Source organism: Haplochromis burtoni, unplaced genomic scaffold (assembly GCF_018398535.1).
Source record: "Haplochromis burtoni strain Fernald_Lab_line unplaced genomic scaffold, NCSU_Asbu1 Contig_2, whole genome shotgun sequence".
Taxonomy (NCBI): domain Eukaryota; kingdom Metazoa; phylum Chordata; class Actinopteri; order Cichliformes; family Cichlidae; genus Haplochromis; species Haplochromis burtoni.
The window spans coordinates 1349164-1363677 of record NW_024582363.1 but is presented as its reverse complement, the minus strand read 5'-3'; the positions used below and the strand labels follow the sequence as shown (position 1 = coordinate 1363677).

Below are 14514 nucleotides of genomic sequence, written 5' to 3'. Positions count from 1 at the left end.
AACCTGAACCTGTGCAAAAAAAACAGGGAGCAACTTTAAACTCATGTGGCTGATGTTAAACATTAAGGGTAACTTGGAGTCAAGAAACTGAGGGACACCACATTTTTTGGTCTCTAAGAATTTTTTCAGCTATGATATGATCACCAGCTTCCATCTGGTGTTTAGCAAGTCCTGTACAGTATGCCTTGAAAGCTCTTTGCGGAAAACTGAACGAAACTCTTAGAAGAACCCAAAAAACATTTCAATGCTGAAGAACCATCAGGTAGTGATCTTTTCATGTTCTCTAGTCATCATGGAAAAAGGATTTTGGGTCCCTTCTTTGCAGTCATCTAATCTATCTTTCTCACTTTTTAAAGAAATTGTCTGACTCAACGTCTATGCTACATGGATACAACACTGACATTTGTTCGCTTATGGTCTTTTTTTTTTTTTTTGGCATTCTCACATGAATAGTTTTGACCAGGGAGATGCCATCAGAGTTTCAACCATGTTTAATGGAAAGAAAATATACACTAAATACACTATGTGATACTGCACCAAAATGATGCCAGACAGTATTCGGGTTATATACACTATCAATATCTAGCCTTAACTGACTGAAGATGGTAGAGTTCTTTCATCCCATTTGCTCCCCGTGGTCTCAGCAGTCTGACAGGGTGACAGTGTAACCATGACCTGATTACCTGTCCCCTGAAGCCTGTAATCACTAAAGCCAGCAGACAGGCCCTGCCGGTCCGCTGACAGGGAGGATAATTGAAGCTGATGGTACATGCTGCTCGCCCTGCTAATGAAATATGAAAACAAAGAGCAGGAATGAGGCAGCAGGGACAAGGATGAATGCCTGAACTACAGAGCCAATAACTTCTGTCTATTAACAATCTGCCTTTCAATAAGATGTGTAAAAAAAAAAAAAAAAAAGGTGGATTGGTCTTTCTTATAAGCCAACACATTTAAAAGGTTTTTAGGTGTTTCCCACAGACATTATATTATGTCGCTGTTTTTCCCTTCTCATGTTTATCAAAGGAAAAGTGCTGTATTACGAGTTTAGCAATTAAATGCTGACACACTCCACAGTGCTCCTTATAGTGCCACAGTTAGACTATCAAAGAAATGATTAACCCAGCATCAGTGACACCACCCTTAACAAAATCATTCTTTTACCAAGTAGAATTGAACTAAAAACACACCACACTTCAAGTTTAGGTTAGCAAATTAAATAATCTTCATATATCCTTTAAAAACAACTTTACAACAAAGTGAGGGAAACCATGTTTTTAAACTTTATGAGTTAGTCAGTACTTATCCCTTATCTCAGCAATAAGCAGTGATTTGATGAGCTAGCTGTTTTATCAAGTAACAGACACCAATAAAATAACCACAGCCTGTTTAATAGAAATCACACAACTGGAGACTGAACTCTGTCATTCTCTGTCTTCTTGGAGAGACTGATTTAAGTGACATGCTGCTTTCTAAATAGCAGACTGTTTTCTAAAAACCGAAGAAGATTGACTTTGCTTTTGTGCAAATGTGTGATGCCTACAGTAAAAATAATTTTTAAAACAGAGGTTTATTTTGTGTGGTTTCAATAAAATATATGAAAATACATATAAAAATGAAAAGTAAGTAAAGTATGTATTAATTCGATTAACTTATATAGTGCCAAATCACAACAACAGTTGTCCCAAGGCACTTTATATTGTAAGGGAAAGACCCTACAATAATACAAAGAAAACAAAGAAAACACCAACAATCATATGACCCCCTTTAAGCTTTGAGTGCTTTTAAATGCTTTAGTGACAGTAGGAAGGAAAAACTTCCTTTTTAACAGGAAGAAACCTCATGCAGAACCAGGCTCAGGGGGGTCGGCTATCTACTGCAACTGGTTGGGGTGAGAGGAAGAGGACAGGAAATGACTGGTATGGATGTATTCAAATAATTGCATATGCCCCACCACTCAGCCTTGCTAATAAATTCCTCCTAGTGGATAATCTCGGTACTGCAAACAAACGAACAAAAACAGTTCTGTATTATGTCATAACTGTTTATTTCATGACGTTTCATTATATTGTTTGTTTCCAATTGTATGTTGAGAGAGAGAGAGAGAGAGAGAGAGAGAGAGAGAGACCCCCCCTAAGACGTCTACAGGCTACAGTCTCACATGTTGCTTTATTTCCTACATGACATATCTCTAGTTGAAATGATTGCCACACTTCTTGGAATGAATGAAGTAAGACGGAGGTGTTCTAGCACTAGGGTTGTAATAACAGATATAAGAGAGTTTCAAGCCTGATTTGAAGTTTACTCTATTTTAATAGACATATCATGTAAAGCTATACATTTTTATTAGGGTGCTATATGTGTAGGTTTGCATCATTGAAAGCTTTAAAGATTCTTTTTTTAATTCACATTGCTTGTTCTGTTGCTCCTAAAAGCCTTTTATTCTCCTGATTCGTCATAATTGGGAAGCCAGCACCCAGTTCTTGTGAGCAGCACCTCTTGATGTGTGGTGGTTCTGAAAGTAAATCATAAACCTACTAAGCAACGTAATTTTTCGGTTTTGACTGAAAGCGACAACTTCTCAAATCTGGCAATATGAGAAGGGTCAACATGAGCATGTGCAGTAAAATAAGGATTAAAGCAGCATTTCCCCTTTAGGTAAAATACTTAAGCGTAATGTGTCAGGTTCAGAGAGTCGAAAACCTTTTTGAAAAACGTAATGTTAAATTTTCTATTTTATTGACATACATCTATGATTTTTGATTGTTGTTCCCCAGCTATGTGTACTGGTCGTCACAGGACCTCCAGCAGCGTGTACTTTGAAATCTTCCAGCAGATATTTTGTGATGAGTTGTAATAACTCTTCAATCATGCCACTGCTTCAACTAGTTTTTAAACAAATTATGGTTTGGACTTCTTCTTCTTCTTCTTCTTCTTCTTCTTCTTCTTCTTTTTTTTTTTTGCTTTAGACTACTGGATAGTTTGGCTTAAAACTATTTAAACTAGTATAATTCACTCCTATTATGGTTATAGTTTTGGGTGTTGTGTACCTGTAGGAAATAACACACGTTGTTCAGGACACCTCAGGTTTTGCGATATTCGAAGCGAGATACGCAGAAAAGGCAACGCTTTGTCAAAGATAGTCCAATCCAATCAAAGTTTTATGCAGCTCTCACTCAGACCACTTATCACAACATGTACAGTAGCCTCCGCGTACAGTATTCACAGTAAGCGACACTCAGGCATGAGATCACAACAAGCACGAACCGTTACCAAATATAGCCTAGACAGAGATGAAGCAGTGCAGAAGCAACATTTAAGGCAGTTTTGGAAGAAATTCAAACACTGAAAGAAGATCGCAGCACTTCAAGAAGGGTCGTGGTTCCCCTCCCTTTCAGTCTCCAAAGCACAGAACACAGTCAGCACACTTTCACATACAAAGACACATGTTTACTCCACTTACCCCCGCTGGCCTCCCGGTGCTTCTGTAAATACGGGCTTTTTATCAAAGTGTCTCCGGCTGAAAGACACGGACAGATCCTGTCCGCTATATTTAGGAAACTGACAAACTCGGAGCTGCGAGAGGTTTGGCTCCTCCCACTGGAGTGTGTGTATAGCAGCGTCTGTACGTGTGTGCTTGGATCTTCCGACACACTCACACTGACAGGCATACACGATTTGTACTGCAGTGTGTACGTGTCTGAAACAGGGCTGTAAATAAGTTCACATTTATACTTTAAACGTGTCAGTGTAAGTAGCTCGCTAACGAATAAAACAACGCTTCAGAAAACAATCTAGATATTCTTTGATGGATAAGGGGCACAAAGGGTTAGCTGACCTTCAACTCTGAGACACACTACACCCCACCCAAAAAAACAACAACATTCAAATAAATAAAAAAGACAAAAAATAAAGAGATGATTACTTAAAAATGACAACAACAACAACAACAAAAAAACACACACACACAAATTGGTACACACCTAAAGCAATCACAAACAGAAACAAAATGGCCACTGTAATGTGAAAAAACACACAAATAACTCCAACAATTAGAGACAAACTATTGCATTATTACATTAAAGGGCAAAACAACCAAAAGCAGCAGCAAATTGGCCACTAAAAATGACAAAAATAACAGCAAAAAAAGATACAGAGGAGATGCAAAATGACTCCAAATGAAGCAAAACTACAGAAATATGGCACAAACTTACAATAAAGGCACAACTACACTAGATATGGCTGCAAAAAGACCAACTCAGTATACAAGACCACACAACCCATGCAAAATATACAAATACTAAAGAAGTATGAAACATCCACAAAAACATACAAAACATTCTGTCATCACTTTTTGTCTTCTTCTGTAATTTTGTATGTTTGTATGAATAGTGGTATTGTAAAGCACTTTGGGTGCCTTGAAAAGCGCTATATAAATCCAATCCATTATTATTATTTTCATTTCAGTGACTCTTCACTGTGGGAGAGCTGGGTGTTCATGTTGGTGCCCAGGCCCCGATATTTCATCTGTACATGGGTGTATTCAATCTAGTACTTCATTAGTTTAAATCACAGATGCAATCTTTCAAAAACAGGAGATCAAGATATTAAAAAATGCAGACATAAGACTTTTTAGGCAGAAAACACAGCATGTGAGTCGGCACTCACCCAAACACAGACCCAGTATAATAATTGATCCATTGATATTTTAATTTAGCCTGTGCCTCAAGGAGGGGTGAGAAAGCTTGTGACTGTGAGGTCACTGGTTTAAATTTCTAAGGCAGCTGAGAAGATCTGCTCGAAGCAGAACATTCAGTGTTACATTCCTCCTTCAACAACACTGCTGGTGAAGCTTTGAGCACCCAGCTGAAATCTTTAGATGCTGCCTGAAGACCACTGGAGATTTCTCTGCATGGAAATTTTTAATTGTTAAGAAACATAAACCAAATCATTCAAACTCCAAGATAGACCTGACTTGCATAAGGGTAAATAAACTGTGAGCATGTCATGCTTCTCTCTTCTATTGTTATATGTTACAAGTTCAGTTTAGTTACATTAAAGCAGCACACAGAAGTCACGCCTGAGGACACACAGCAGGCCTTGTGCTGACTGAGCTGCCACCAGTATATTTTTTCCTTCAGTGCCTTCTGTGCAATTCAACCTTCAGTTTATTCTGCACAAATGTAAAGATAAAAAATTCTTTACATTTGTAGAATACTTTTCTGAAGTACAATACTTGTCCGTATACCTCAAAAACTATTTCATTGCTAATCTGATGTTTCAGTTTCTCTCATGCAAGTCGTGATTCTTTACTAGTAAAAGACTGAAGCAAGCTTTACATATGATCAGATAAGACAAGATCCTGGATGCTGCAAACAAAACAAAAGACGATAACAAAAAGAGTTTTGCTGTATAAATTTTATTTATAAACAATTATAATTGACTTCAGATGAATCTAAACACCTGTAGTATTAGAAATAATGACTGTAGAAAACTTTAGAAGAATTCTATACAATCACTGATTAGAAAAAGAAAACCTCTCCTAGTTTTAATAAAATGGCATATTTTCCCATGTAGCTTGGGAAAACCAAATTATTTTTTAAACCAATATTAATGCAACAACTTGCAATGAATTATTAAGCCCAGTCTAATCTGTTCAGCAGGTGTGGATATTTACAATTAAGTGATGTAAAAAGACTCGTACCGTTTAACTGAACCATACATTATTATATATTTAGAGGCTTGTAGTTTCTCTTCAGAGAGATGAGTTATTTAAAGTTCAGTGAGTAAAAGGTAACCTCACAGAGCATTTCTTTGAGAACATGTGTCTGTGCCAAGGGAGGATCGGTCATATTAAAAATGAAACCCAGTCCTTCAAGGATACGAGTATAGAAGCCTGTAGTGCCCTCGTGTGTCCTTACCCCACATGACAGCTGAAGTGCACTTGACTCGAGCTTCTTTCACTGAAGTTTTACTTCTTTATAACCATATGACCTCTGCTTAATTGAAAGACAAGTTTTGATGACTTTTTATTAATTATAATTTCATTTTTCATACATTTTCCAACAACATACAACTCAAAGTTCCAAATAACCCTCTATTAAAATGAATGATTTTTAAGCTCTTCAATTTTAAGAAAAGGCATCTATTAATATGTGTGGCAGTAAACATTTTGCCCCTAGTTTACAGCAGTTTCACCTGCTACACATCCTCTTAATGTGGGTCAGTTTGTGGCACTTTTTAACCAGTTAACAGCTGAAATTTATTTAAAATAAGAAAAAAAAACTTTTTATACGCCCATCAAAAGGTTCTTTTAAGGTTCTTGTGAGCTTGTCTGCTACTACATCAACTAATTACATTTTTAAATTAAACCTAAAAACCTACGTAACTATTAGGTTAGCCCTCACCATGTTTTTTTTTTTTTTAAGTGAGTTGTCCCTACTTACACAATAGATTTAAAACTTACATTAAAAAAAACTCGTGTTCACTTCTATTTAAAGCCATGAAACATTTAACATGCATTTAAGTAAAAAGTAAAATGCACTATTTATAAAAACTTCGAGGTTGAAAAACAAAAACACATCCTGCTTATCTAAATAGAGAAATAATAAAATACTGATAAGTGAATGTTCATCATTTCTCACCATTGTGTACCCTCCTCTGCCTTCTTGTCATTTAAAATAGGGCAGCATCATCAGTAGTTATTGGTAATAAACAGAGCAATATTATTTCAGAGACATCAGACAACTGTGTACAGTGCATGTGAATACTAATGGGGAATGCTGTGATGTTTTATACTGTGAAAGTACATTTTAACCTAAACCTGAACCTAATGGTTAGCTTGATGATCAAGCTTAAAAAAGCTTTGCTGCTTAAACCTAATAAAACAGAGAACCAAACAAGCGAAAACTAAATAGCAGCCAAGTGTGAGGGACAGGTCGACATACTCCAATATGTTTGTGACTGATCAAAATTATAAAAAGGTTACACTGCCTTTTCATTAACATTAAAATATGTTGTGTAAATGTATTAAATTACAGGGATTACTGTGCTTATTTGATATCACAGCTTCACACCAGTTCATCTCTTCATTGTTTTAGAAGCAGCCAGGAGAGAAGAGAACAGAGACTCTGGCCTTTGGTTCAGGACATCTGAGTGGTCCAATTCTGCCACCTGTCAAAGAGAACACTTGGTAAGTTGAGGCTGAAGATCATATACGGATTAGTTTTGTCTAACCGTCTTTGTTACCTGTCCATTGTTCATGACTAGAATACGATCTGCATTCATCACTGTGTTGATGCGATGTGCTAGGTGAGCACAGTGCTGTCTTGAAAGGCCTCTTTGACTGTCTTTTGGATCAGAGCATCTGTTTCTGGATCTGTGGAGGCTGTGGCTTCATCCAAAAGAATGATCTATCAGACAATATGAGCCTCTGTTACTGCAGGAAAGTACTGATTTAAGGAGGAGCACATGGAAAGAAACAACTTCTCTCCAGATCTCCTCATCAGTGTACTTATTGAACGGATCCAAGTTTTGGGGTATACAGTTGTATCTCTAGAGAGTTGATAAAGATAGATATATGGTCAGATTATAGATATTTTAGAGATTATAAAAACAATCAATGAACACTATACTCGGACAGCACAACTTTTTAAGCTCTTCAGTTTCACCTGATATCTCTCTTCCAATATGAACATAAACCTGCACAAAATGCAGTTATTTTCTAAGTTCTAAGACATCAATAAAAGTTAAAGTAGCTAACAGAGTCATATCATGACAGCTAGATTGAAGGCACAGACACTGTCACACATGGACTTTGAGAAATGTGCCACAATGGTGCACCTGTCCCATAACATCTGTTATTCCAAATATTTCTTACATGTGTCTTCATAGTTCACCATGAATTAAATAGTGCATTACAAATCATATAATAATAATAATAATAATAATAATAATAATAATAATAATAATAATTTCATGCTCATGTTTTTTATACCGTTGTTCATCATTCCAACATCTTCACCAGGTCTGAGCTCAGATTCATTCAAGTTGGCAGGATCCAGGGACATCACTTCATCTTCCATCTGCTTCTGAAAAGAGAACAACAGTTTCACAGTTAGGTCTGCATACTTAACATAATAAAGCTTACAGAACTCAGTGAATTCAAAGCAACAAAGAACTGATACTAAGGCTTTTGAGCTAACTGAACAGTAAGAGTAACAGAGCTACAAACATTTGTACTGCAGTTTGTGTGAAATCCTTACTTGAGACTCTTCCATCTGGTAATTGCTGATGAGTTGAGCATAGCACCCATTTGCATTCATCAGGGCTTGATGGTTTCCAGCCTCCTGAACCTCACCATCCTCCAGAACCAAGATGCCATCACAGAACTCCAAATACTAAAAGACACAAGTTAAGACAACTGTGAGAAATGCCCCCCCCCAAACACTCTTGTTGCATCTGAAGTGGAGTGACTTACCAAAATGGTTCACAATTTGTGATTAAAACAATACCATTAAGTTTAAGTTTCAACAATCACAGCACAGTGATTTATTTAGATTATATACCAGGTGTGACCAAGAAGTTCCAAGACTGCCGATAAAAGCAAAGCTAAAACCTAAACAGGTTTATATTTCTTGAAGGTGGCCTTTTCAGGGAAGGCTGCACCGCTTCAAGTATGACTGCTTTTAGATTAGTCCCTAGAAGCCCTGCTCTGGCCACCTGAAATTCCCTTTCAGCAGACTCTTTCAATTCCTGATGAAAGCCAATGCACACTATACTTTGCTCATAGGGAACAACCTTCAGTGGACTCTGAAGACTGCTGATGAACAAAGTGTGAGAACAATTGATCCAGGGAGGGGGACAAAGCAGTCAAAATGTGCAGAATAAATTAAAGTTGAAGGTGAGCGAGAGTGCACTTTTTATATATTACTCCATATGATTTCTGGGAGGTCAAAGTCAACATTGTTTAACCAATATAGTTACTCAAGTCCCCAAAGGTGTAGTGTATTTTTATGAAGCTTTGAAGACAGTCCATAAAAAATTCTGGGTAATATAAAGTTTTTACCAATTTTAACAGTAGGTGTGAGCAACCTTGACCCAATTATCACCAAAATTAAATATGCTTAAGCTCTTATTAAGATCTAACATCACACAAAATTTGAAAACGATAAATTTAAAACTGCTAGACTGCTAAGTAACTGACAAACAGAACCCATACACACGCCCTCCCTCTGGGAGGAGGAAAAGCAAGCCTTTACAGTATATCTACCCTTAATCATTTTAGTGACACTCCAGCTTCAATTATCCACTTCACAGACATAAACATAAGAGCAATGCAGTAACTCATGAAGTTGAAGATGGCAAAAGTGGTAAAGGCCTGGAAATAAAGAAAAATACAGGAAAATTTCAATTTGTGGTAAACCACATTTAAAATTTGTCATTACTGCAGTACTTCTGTGGTACTCACACTAGCTGCACAAAGTGGCAAGCCTATCACAGTGTGTATAAAGAGGGTCAGAACGGTGGCAAAGGTGGCAGAGATTAGGGTAGTGGTACAATTAGTAGCCTGGATGTAACCCACCAACTTTAGTTGTTCCTTTTTCTTTTTTCTAAATCCTGTGAGAGAAAAAGTTTGCCAGTTCTCTTTACCTTCAATAATATTTTTTGCTCTGACCAATTCTGCTAGAGTTGAACATTCATGTTAAAAATTACAGACAAATAAAGGCATAGTTCCTTATAATGTTTAAAGATGGGGAAAACAATCACACTGAATCCTCTTATGCAAGGCTGGTAAGAGAACACAACAGAAATCAAAATCTGTGCATTTTTCCAGTTATTTCATAAACAAAACATTTCCAATACTGAAGATTGCTCAAACTTCTAATGAAGAGAGATTGACAAATAGAAAATGGGTAAAAATAAATAATAAATATATGCTGAGAGCATGTATTGGTGAGACAAGAACACTACTAAAGCCTAAATGTGTTTTTTGGGGCTCTAAATGGGGAACATTCCTATGTGGGTGTGACAGCAGTCTCGCCCCTATTCTGTGGAGGTTCTGGCAGCACGACTACACATGTGTCAATTCTTTATTTATATACACATAACATAATTCTGTTGGCCAACATACAGCTACTTAACTTACCCTTAATCTTCTTCTCAAAACAGTCTTCCCAGGCGTACATCTTGATAAGTTTAATGTTGTTGAGAATCTCACCCATTCACCGAATTCTGCCATCTTTTATCGCTACAGCCTTCAACTTCTTTTTTTTCATGAGCACACCAGAAAATTAGCTAAACACCACAAACATAATATATTAGTGGCTATTGAAAACAAGCAATAAGACAGCAACATTTTAAATATACAGTTGAATTAAATACAAGTTATTGTTTTCTAATTTTGCAGTTTAAAATCGTGTTAAACTTGGTTAAAGAATACTGGCAGTAAAACGAAAAGAATAAGGAGAAAATTATAGGTGAGAAAATAGCATTTGTATGAAAACCAACCAATGATCCATAAACAATAGACATGTATCTGAGCCACAGCCAGACCAGGACCATGCAGACTAGGGTCACACCTACAGAAGGGCCCCCCTCGATTGTGGTATTGCTGCTAATCCCCAGTTTGCAGCATTACACAGCTTTTTTCCCAGTCTTTTGGAACATGTGGCTGGCATCAATTTTAGAATTAGCCTGTAATAAATAAATAACCAAAAAACACAACATGCTTCAAATGAAAAATGACATTTCAAATGAATAACCAGTGCATTTGGTTTTTATTTACATTTTAAAATTTCTCAACCATTTTGGACACTGTTGTTCCAAAATCAGAGCCATTTAAATACTGTTTGTCTCTTTTTCACTCTTTATAATAATACTATTTCAGTCTAAGAAATATGTACATACCTGTGAAAACATGATGAAAACTTCAATAAAGACTCCAATCAGTGCTGTGTAGCCAAGAATATAGCAGGCGTAGCTAGCGCACACAAGATAGACAACAGGAACAGATAGCGCTAAGCACCCAAACGTTACTGCCTCAAAAACTCTGTGGCAATCATTGGTCAAAATGTTAACTATCTAGATGAAAGAGCAGAGAAAAAAAATTAACATTTAAGTTTTCCATTCACCTGTGAACTGAAATAAGATGATACAAATACCTCTCCGTTTGAAATGGTCCTTTGTATCTGCAGAGACATGACCTTCTGAAAACCAACTGATGAGAATGCTCCTTTCAGTCTGACTGCTGAACGCAGGTTTATTGCACACTGCAGGGCGGCTAGCCATACTTTGCTTAACTCTGTGAAACACAGAGCGAAGGCCAAACCAACACAACTCAAAAGTCCAGACTGTCCTGGGTCTCCAATACAGTTTAAAATGTGATAAACCAAAACAGTCTGAAAGGCCAGAAAGAAAGGATTGAGTTACTTAAAGAGCAGGAATCATTTAAACTGCAGCTTGGTGCATAGTTAGGGTGGGTGTAAAACTCACACGATTGGGGTGTTATTAATGTCAAACTGTAGCAGAGAGGGGGCTTTGGCTTTTTAGCTCTATAATTTTAGCTTTATAATGAAAATGTGCAATTTTGGGGGTTTTTTCTGCTTAAAATAAAAGCATGCACCCCATGCCACTCTTGGTAACTTCTCCAACTAATGTAATTTGTCAGTTCCATATAGCTATATCCTGTTAAGGTGATATTTTTTTCTTTAATTGCTTAGATGGTTTTATTTGTGTTGGGAGAGCAAACCTGACAAAGGCACATACTGATGTGCCATCATCGAGGAGTTGGACTACCTGTGTAACCTCTTTAGTGTCCACATACTGCCTCATGCTACCAGTAGTGAGATTGAACCTAGCAAAGTTGGTGAATTTAAAAAAAAAAAAAAATCAGTCAGAACAGATTAGGGAAAAGATTTCAGTGAAAATGTCACCTGTAGAACCATTCTTGTTTCTCATTTCCCCCCTCTGGTCCACCTGTTGTTGACTTCATTAATACCAAAGCAGTTGAAAGTGATGAATAACCCCCTCTGCTACTTAACTGTCTAGATAAATATCCCAGAGCTTTATCCTAGTTGACGTTATACTCTAATTATAAAAGTCTCCTTCATTTTTTGGAGCAGTGTATTATATATTGTAAGACAGATAACTCACAGGCCCGAGAAATAATGACAATGCCACAAAGACGGAAACAGCAGTCGACCGAATCAGCCTGGTTCTCAGAAAGCGCAGGGCCACACAAACTAGCGAGGCCTTCTCCGGGCCTCTCTTTGCCACTTCTTCCTTCCAGAGTCTCTGAAACCTGTCAGACACTCACACTCAGTGGTCTCATTTTAACAACAAATCAAGTCTTTTTCCATGATTAAAACATCCTACATTTGATGTGGACAGTATAGTCAAATTTTTGATGAATCTTTGGCTCAAATACAAATTTCATAAACTAGGTCTATTATGCATTAGTAATACAGTATATGATAAATGAGTGTAAAGAAATGGGAATCAGAGACCTTTGCGTACCAACGTCAGCAACATCTGAAGGAGATAGTGTGAGGGTCGATATAGTAACTACAGCACAAGTCTTTTAGTGAAAGTAGGCTTTTTTGAATATGTTTAACTCAACTTGCAAGTCTACGCCAGTCATAAGAATCAAGTTTGACATACTGGGTGCATCTTTTTATTGTGTGGCTTCACTTATGCCAACAAGAACATGAGACGCTGGTTATTACAGGTGTTACATCCCCCAGGAGGATGTCTCTTCTCCCTACTAACCCTTTGTTGTGTCTAGGCTCCACCTCCTCTGTCCTGATTGGATGCTGCGCAGAGTCCGGCTAATTGGTAATCAGCAGAGCACTACTTAATGCCTGTGGAGCTGTGCTTCTGTGCCCTCTGGCCATTTTGGTTGTCATACCTGTGCAGGCTTGCATGCCTTTGTAACTTGTATGAGCATTGTTGTTTTTCATGTTCAGACTGCTTGTAGGGGAGAGCTGCCTTTTGCTTTGACACCCTGTTTTCTCCTGTTTGTGTTGTTAGGTAGGTTATGGTTATAGGTTGTATATTTTATTTCTTTGGAGTTAGGTAAGTTTCTTTTATTTCTACATCAGGGATGTTTTGTTTGTTATGTTGGCCTTGGCTCTCCCTGAAGTTATACCTCAGTCTGAACCCAAATCTCATCACCAGCATTAAATAGACCTTCTACACTTACCATCTTGGCTCCTCCTTCTCTATCCACCTTTATGTTCGTCCCTTCAACCCCCTAGACTAGCCAGGGGACGTAACAACAGGTTTTTCCCAATCGAGGATGACTGTCAAACGGGGACAGATCCAGAGCTGCATATTTACTGGGAATAACAAGTAAATATGACTTTAACAATAAACTTTCTGAAACAGAGGTGCTGCAGCCCACCCCAGAAACAGAGATAGCAATGTCTAAATGGGGTAAATGCCTAATCAGTGACACTGTTATTTCACTTAGGCACGGGAGGAAGTCTCTTGTGCTCTTTTATTATTTTTTAATGGTCTAGAGCAAATTAAACTACTTTAAAAATAGTATTTTACTTAGACCTAAATAAAGGAAAAATTTCTCTCTTCTGAATCTGAATTTTCTCTACTAATCACGCAAATCGTCAGTTTTAGACAGTTTGTTAAAAAGAGATACCTTCTTACCATCTCCACACAGCGGTCCTCAGGATTATCTGCTAACGCCATCTTTCCTGAGAAATGATTGGTCAGTAGGTGGCGTTTTCAAAGTTTGGGGTATTTATCAGGAACTTGACCTGCTCCCTGAAAAAACAAAAACTCTAGAGAAAATACGCCTATAGAGCCCAGGAGGTGATTAGGAAGAATGAGAAAAGGAAAACTGCTTGACACTAGATGGATGTAGGTAGGTATCACGGGAACAACATGTTCAAGCTGTCAGGTTAATATTTTCCTTACTTACCACAGGTAGCCAAATTTCACTGCGCAAATATTTCGACATCTGGTTTGCCTGAGACCTTATCAGAGAGGTTGGTCTGTCCTGTGACCCTTATGCCTCAGGACTGGACATCACAGGTGGGTTCAGATGAGGATTTCCTCAAACCAGCCTCCAGTTTTAGAAGCACAGTCAGTGCAGGGGGTGCATGTTTGGAGTTGTGTGTGTCCTAAATATTACGGTAAGAGAACTTAAGGCCCAATTTCAAAATAAAGGTGAAAGTGAAATTCTGGAATAGTCAGTTTATTCGCATTCTCAATTTATACAAAAGCTAGTAAACGACATTTCAAATGGCTATTATTTAAAAAATCCAAATTAACGCGATATTGAGAACTAATACTGTGAGCCAGGTCTGGACTAGCTATCTGGCGTACGCCTGTGGGCCTGCCCAGGGCTATCATAATTTACCCCAAAAAGTATATTATAATTTTTTTTGCGACCGCGACGTACCATTGGTTGATTTTCTTGAAGGACATTGGGCTTATCGAACGAAATCTCTCAGCCCTCCTCGGTCTGTCCCTCCCTCCCCTTTTTAACCTAGGTTATCA

General features: G+C 37.6%; 2 protein-coding genes and 1 long non-coding RNA gene across 8 annotated transcripts in view; 1 reads left to right on the top strand and 2 right to left on the bottom strand.

Annotated features, from left to right (window-relative positions):
- Positions 1-3597, bottom strand: part of LOC102299196 (myocyte-specific enhancer factor 2A) — a 49794-nt gene extending 46197 nt beyond the window's left edge. Inside the window, exon 1 of the mRNA XM_005913078.2 lies at positions 3461-3597. The gene's annotated coding sequence lies outside the window, so the exon portion shown is untranslated. The remainder of the gene's footprint in view (positions 1-3460) is intronic.
- Positions 1-14514, top strand: part of LOC102298890 (ATP-binding cassette sub-family C member 12) — a 31447-nt gene that overhangs the window by 1299 nt on the left and 15634 nt on the right. Inside the window, exon 2 of the mRNA XM_005913077.3 lies at positions 7098-7189. The gene's annotated coding sequence lies outside the window, so the exon portion shown is untranslated. The remainder of the gene's footprint in view (positions 1-7097; positions 7190-14514) is intronic.
- Positions 5401-14330, bottom strand: LOC102298673. Of its 6 annotated transcripts, XR_006053709.1 has the most exons (11): positions 13660-14330; positions 12151-12298; positions 11160-11396; positions 10906-11079; positions 10507-10692; positions 10145-10293; positions 9467-9615; positions 8262-9376; positions 7994-8087; positions 7246-7409; positions 5401-7170 (listed from the first exon to the last, which is right to left on the bottom strand). It is a non-coding gene; the product is annotated as an uncharacterized LOC102298673 (long non-coding RNA). The 6 variants fall into 6 exon arrangements; XR_006053699.1 differs by having other exon boundaries at positions 9467-10293; positions 13199-14330; XR_006053702.1 differs by having other exon boundaries at positions 7246-7551; positions 9467-10293.